A 6,004-nucleotide genomic window follows, 5' to 3' on the forward strand; every position below is an offset into this window, starting at 1 on the left:
CCTGGGTCGTCCCCTGGGCCTCCTCCCGGTGGGACGGGCCTGGAACACCTCCCTACGGAGGCGTCCAGGGGGCATCCGAAGAAGATGTCCGAGCCACCTCAACTGACTCCTCTCGATGTGGAGGAGAACCGGCTCTACACTGAGCCTCTCCCGAATGACCGAGCTCCTCACCCTATCTCTAAGGGAGAGCCCAGCCACCCTGCGGAGAAAGTTCTGATTAAATTGAGTGAATCATTTTTTATAAATAGGCTGTAAATGGTAGGACCAGCATGCATCTGGGTGGGCGTATGGTTTTTTACCAGTGCAAGAGAAACATGGAGTAAATGTTTGTCCTTTTCTTTTTGCTTGCTTGAGTGGAAATAAACTGCGAAAATTGAAGGAGTTTATCTGGAGTATTTTCTCTTTTGCCTGCGTAATTTACTTATCCATGGTGCATTTTTGGTCTTTGTGGACGTTTTTTTGTGTCATCAAAGCTGGGCCACAACACTACCGTTTGATTTAGGTTCTCTCTCTGCTATTTTCTCTGCAGTGCCAACTTCCTGGAGGAGGTCGTTACTGTAGCTGTTCGCCTGCTGTCTGTGACTTAATATTCTCTTTCTCAAGAAGACACTCTTGACTCTGTGCTTTCTGTATTTTGTCTCTCTTCCCTCAGTCTCTCCCTTTGACAAGGCAACTGAAGTAACTATTGCTGGAACTGTCAATTCTGCTTAATTGTTTTGGGGTTTGTTCTCCAAGATACACCCAATAAAGCAACTACTGCTGCAATCTACCCTCTATGCTGGTGAAGATTCTCAGTCATCCAGGTCATAGTCATTCCAATAAAGTTAAAAAGCAACCCACTGGACTTTGTTTCCAAGTTTGAAGCTTCCTGGATGGAAAGCGAGTCGTCTTCAAACTTGGAAACTAAGTCCAGCGGATTGTTTTTTTTTACTTTTTTTTTTTTTTTAATCTAACCTCTAGTCTCTTTAACATAGAAAGTACTCCTTTTTCAATGTTTCTGGGTTTTAATTGCATGAGTTTTGTATTTTAAACCTGTAGCTGGTGGTGCTAAATTACTGTTTACATTTATCCCAGTTTGGCAGGAAGTTCCATCCTGTTAAAGGAGAGTTTTCTTTTCTGCCAAAACACCACTTAGGGTACAATGAATTACAGCTAAGTTAATTACTCTCTTCGACCACTTTAGATACTTACTCGCCCAGGAGAAGGGATTGCTGCGAAGTAAATGACGATGCAAACTGAAATAAGTGTTTAATCACCATGGTCAAATTGGATGCAAGTAATGTAAATATTGTAATTAATGACATGCCTTGAGACAGTCACAGAAAATGAATGCCTCAAGGCAAGTAAGATGATGATTTAATTTAGAAACTCTTTATGACTAATTTCTCCTTTTGTCTCTGTAAACCACCATCACCTCTAATGTAAATAATAACCAAATACAACATTATGTTGGTTTAAATGTTTTTAAAATCACATTAGCAGTTTTTGCATTGATATTTTCATGAAAGTTATTTTCATGTTGGAATAACTAAATGAAGATCCCAAGAGAGCTATTCATTGTAGGTGAGATAGAAAATCACCCTAAAAAGTGATAATTATCTCACCCTAACTGACCTCTGAGATTTTTCAGTTAACTTTTAAAGACCTTTTATATCCTAAAGCTTGACACACCAGTAACATAACACTCTACTCCAGATATTGCTTTATTATTTTTCTCTGGAAATGTTGATCTCAGTATGCCCCTGGGAAACCTTGCGCATTTTTCCATGACATGCCTTCAGATGTTGTTTTTAGGCAAGCTGCAACTTGTCATCAAAGCAATCTCAGTCGCAATGATAAAAGTATAGATTACCATGCCACCTCTGACAACTGGGGGGGGCAGAAAACAGGAAGTGAAAAAGCTACAGCTTTTATGTCTCACTGTGTGCCCGTTTATGATTTTCCATCTTCTACAAAGGGCCGTGCAGACGCTCTTGCATGCAGGGGAGAAACAAGCAAACGACTCTTTGACTTCTTCTCCTTTCACTAAAACATTCACTAAAAAGTTTGATAGCTCATTTAGAGCCCTGGTCCCCAAACAGTCCCCCATAGTGACATATATAAAACACATCTTCATAACCTCCGTCCTCAAGTCTTGTATCACATCAAGAGAGAGACAAACACTCCAGGCTCTAAGCTCTGCTGTCAGAGCTGATCAAAATTATTGTTGGAAATATTGGGGTTGATGTTCCACAGGCATTTGGCTGCATGTCGGGACTTTCTGAGTCAAGGCATAAAAATGCTAACTGAGGTTAGAATGTTACTAATGAACTCTGAAGCTATGACCATAATTAAATTACCTGCTGTTCGGTTTTAATATAGTTTTATGGGGAACATAAATGCCTGAGACCACTGAACTGAAATTCCCCATATAGATCATGTTGGGAGAGGTAAAGCTGAATAATTTAACAAAGTCAGAACCTTTGAGAAAGTGGTGACTCTGCTCTGTCTCAGAGGGTTGGAAAGAGTTTGGAAAAGTACAATGTTTTTGATTCAAGACTGCCCTCTGCTGTGGGGCAAGAAAGTATTTAAAAGTTTTTCGAAAATCAGAACAGTATCTCTCTAAACACAATAAAACGATATAAATGATGGTGAAAAAATATATATTGGTGTTGTGTGTTTAGTCATTGTGAAGATAATTGATATCCTTATCAATAACCTTATTAATCCTTATTGATGCCATAACAATCAAAAACATATTTTTATTGCTAATTATTGCATGCATATATACAATATAATTTTGACAATTTATCCGTGGGAAAAGCCACATTGTCATCAGCCTAATCTTTAGCCCCATCCACAGATTTTTTTCATCCCAACAGGATTTGGACTCGGATCCTTTGCCATTTAAACAAACATTAGCTCTATTTAATAATTGACTAAACTATAGGCTGATAAGCCATAAACACACTGATATTTTGAAGCCTTTACCTCTGGCTTCATTAGAACGATGAACCAGTTTGAATACAGAAATGTGGGCTCCATATACCTGCTTAAAGGTTGTTATTTTCATTAGGTGCTTTTAACCTGACCAACAAGCCAGATGTAAATGCATTTATAGCTCTATATATTGCTGTTTTATGATTAATTAAATGTCATGTGCTGAAAATGTCATTGAATAATAAAATATATATATATGCTCACTACATAAAAAACGTGACAGTTGTGTTTTCTCAAAGGAAAAACAAGATTCAGGAATCCTACTGCAATGAGTTACCTAAACAAATGTATAGAACTAGCCGCTATTGAAGCCTACCGGTACATTTATTTACTACAGTGATTTTTTAACTATGCCCTATTTTTTGTATGTCTCAATATCTTCCATCAATTATCTCTTGTGTTTTAAATAACATATTGCAGCCAATGATTAGGACACAAAATAATGCTACTCTATCTCTAAATCTAATCTCTGAATAAGTTAATCATAGATCAATTGTTTTATGTTTAAAAACCATGGCGGTGTTGTTTCTATTATTACTCAAAAGGAACTATGGCAACTGTTAAACCTTTTGGACATTATATGAAGTTGCGGTGGTGGTGCATTTCTTTCTTCTTTTTTTTTAACACAGGGAGCTTTTATATGCATGAACATGTTGAGTTTGAAAGATAACACCTCCACCTAGTGGCGTGATGGCGAAATGACAATTTTTTTTTATGGCTTCTAAAAAGTTCATTGTTCACCAAGTAAACAATGTTGTTTTTGAAATATTGCATAGAGGGCTTAAGATAATGGACTGCTTGATTCCTTAAAGAAAGATAGAAAAGAAAACCAGCTCGCCTATTTTGTGCCAAATCAGAACCTTTGCCAAAAAATATAAATACTCAGTGAAACAGAAAGTCCAGGATAAGCATCTAAAGGTTAAATCAATGTCTGTCTGTCTGTCTGTCTGTCTGTCTGTCTGTCTGTCTGTCTGTCTGTCTGTCTGTCTGTCTGTCTGTCTGTCTGTGTGTCTGTCTAGCTATCTATATGTTTTAACATTGCTCAAGTTGCATTTAAATAAATTGTTAGGGAAGCCAAAAGATGGGCCGCTGGTGATTTTTATTCCAACAGTTGATTCCTTTTCCCCACTAAATAAAAAGGCTAGCAAGTAAAACATTATTCTACATTTTCAGAGGGAGATAATGCCACTGATTTGAGACTAATTTATTCGGAGGCTTTCAATGTATTTTTACCAAGACCTACCAGAAGGAGTAATCAAAAAATGTAAAAAAAACAAAAAAAAAAAACATCATCACATAGATTAGCTAAGGCATACAATGTTAATGTCAGTACCAAAGGTAAAAAACTATATTTGAAATATTTTCTCGATTGCACTTAAAATAAAATATCAGAGAAATTGCTTAGAGTTACAGAAGGCAGCTGCTCAACTCTCAGGAAGTGGCTCCGATTAACAGTTAAAAAGGCATTTTAAACATCTCCAGTCTGCCACATCATTTTATTTTACATCGTACACTTTGTTCTTAGCTTAAGGACACCGCTCTCATTTCATTTCCAAATCTTTGACACGTACAGAATGAACATTATATCCAGACAGAGGAACTGTCTTAATTAGATTAAAAGATCAGTTCTGACACGGAACAGGCAGCTAATACCAAGGTGTAATAAACTCACACATCTTCTTGATGATAATTATCCTATCACTAGGTAGATAAACACTCCTCCTTGTGATGGGTATGCCAACCCATAATATTTAACAATAGTACCGATATGTGAGGTCATATTGAGCGTAGCATCTGTGTTTCTGTAGTATATGTTTTGTATTGTATATTGTTTATATATTGTATATGTATATAGTATATTATGTTGTAAATAATGTTAAATAGTGCACTTATAGCATGTACAATACAGCATGTGGTAGATTATATACATCATAAATATTAGTGTAGTGTTTTGGTAAATCTCATTGTTTGATAAATTATCTTTTTATTTTATTTTATTTGTAAGGTATGTTACATGTTAAGGTCTGCTTTTATATAATTGTTTGTTTTGCTGTATTGTACTGTATAAATGAAACATGAGTCAGACCACAGAAAGAGTGGGGATCCATATAAAACTAAACTGGAAAATTGTGAGAGGGAATTGCAGTAATAACTCTGTGAAAAAGATCTACCGTCACAATAAAAGTAAACAGTCACATATCTAAATCTGACCCTTTTATTTTCTGTTTAATCAGGAATAAAAGGTCATGTGTGCTTAACTTATTCTTGCAGGACTAGAATAAGAAACTAGGTCATGCAAAGAATTCCAGAGTCTGAAGAAAAAGTGGAGAGGCATAAAATCCAAACTACTTGAGAAACGGAGTGAAGTTTGAATATTTATTGGTGATTTAGTGAACCAAGTAATCTACTGGTGTTGGTCAGCTTTGTTCTATTAAAGTCACCTCAGCCATTAGGCAGAAAACTCTGGAGCACTTCCTGCTTCTCTTGCTGACGAGCAGAAGATACTTATGTAATTTCCAGGAGGAGTTGGTACACATCCACACCACCAGAATAACCTTCAGCATCTTTCACAGTTCAACTGAAACCTCATTAGTTCAACTTTTTTATTTTCTTTAGTCCAACTCTTTTTAATATTCTTTTTTGTTTCTGCATTTTTCATTTCATTTTATTTTATTTTCATACTTGCTTTGATTCTGTTTTATTTTCCTATATTTTAATCACGTAAAGGACTTTGCATTCTTTGTACTAAATTGTGCTATACAAAAAAAATCCTCTTGCCTTGCCTTGCCTTTAATTGACATGATATCAGACAGTTTGATCCACATTAACAGTTTGAAAATATCTATGAAGCATTGTTGAAAGACAAAAGGAGTTACCAAAAAATATATAAAGTAAAAGCCACTACAAAAAATAGCCTGATGTTTCTTAAAATCAAAACATTGCCAGACTGATCACATCTATTCTTTGCTGCAGTGATTTTCAATAGGCAAATTTGGCTGCAGACCTATATATATATATATATATA

Source organism: Cyprinodon variegatus, unplaced genomic scaffold (genome assembly GCF_000732505.1).
Source record: "Cyprinodon variegatus isolate N-32 unplaced genomic scaffold, C_variegatus-1.0 Scaffold495, whole genome shotgun sequence".
Taxonomy (NCBI): Eukaryota; Metazoa; Chordata; class Actinopteri; order Cyprinodontiformes; family Cyprinodontidae; genus Cyprinodon; species Cyprinodon variegatus.